The sequence below is a fragment of the Tachyglossus aculeatus genome, chromosome X4 (genome assembly GCF_015852505.1).
Source record: "Tachyglossus aculeatus isolate mTacAcu1 chromosome X4, mTacAcu1.pri, whole genome shotgun sequence".
In the NCBI taxonomy this organism is placed as follows: Eukaryota; Metazoa; Chordata; class Mammalia; order Monotremata; family Tachyglossidae; genus Tachyglossus; species Tachyglossus aculeatus.
Genome location: NC_052098.1, coordinates 50,918,650 through 50,919,536, shown reverse-complemented (window position 1 = coordinate 50,919,536; position 887 = coordinate 50,918,650).

Here is an 887-nt window from a genome sequence, read left to right as displayed (position 1 = left end):
CCTTGAAGCCCAGGGTGAGGAGTTTCTGCCTGATGCGCAGATTGATTGGTAGCCATTGGAGGTTTTTGAGGAGGGGAGTAATATGCCCAGAGCGTTTCTGGACAAAGATAATCCGGGCAGCAGCATGAAGTATGGATTGAAGTGGAGAGAGACACGAGGATGGGAGATCAGAGAGAAGGCTGGTGCAGTAGTCCAGACGGGATAGGATGAGAGCTTGAATGAGCAGGGTAGCGGTTTGGATGGAGAGGAAAGGGCGGATCTTGGCAATGTTGCAGAGCTGAGACCGGCAGGTTTTGGTGATGGCTTGGATGTGAGGGGTGAATGAGAGAGCGGAGTCGAGGATGACACCAAGGTTGCGGGCTTGTGAGACGGGAAGGATGGTAGTGCCGTCAACAGAGATGGGAAAGTCAGGGAGAGGACAAGGTTTGGGAGGGAAGACAAGGAGCTCAGTCTTCGACATGTTGAGCTTTAGGTGGCGGGCAGACATCCAGATGGAGATGTCCTGAAGGCAGGAGGAAATGCGAGCCTGGAGGGAGGGGGAGAGAGCAGGGGCAGAGATGTAGATCTGGGTGTCATCAGCGTAGAGATGATAGTTGAAGCCGTGGGAGCGAATGAGGTCTCCAGGGTTTAACACATAGTAAGCCCTTGCCTATTATTATTATTACTATTATTATCATTATTAAGGAGAAGCAGCATGGCGTAGTGGATAGAGCACGGGCCTGAGAGTCAGAAGGCCATGGTTCTAATCCTGGCTCTGCCACTTGTCCGCTGTGTGACCTTGGGTAAGTCACTTCACTGCTCTGGGCCTCAGTTACCTCATCTGTAAAAGGGGGATTAAGACTGTGAGCCCCACGTGGGACAACCTGATTACCTTGTAACTACCCCAG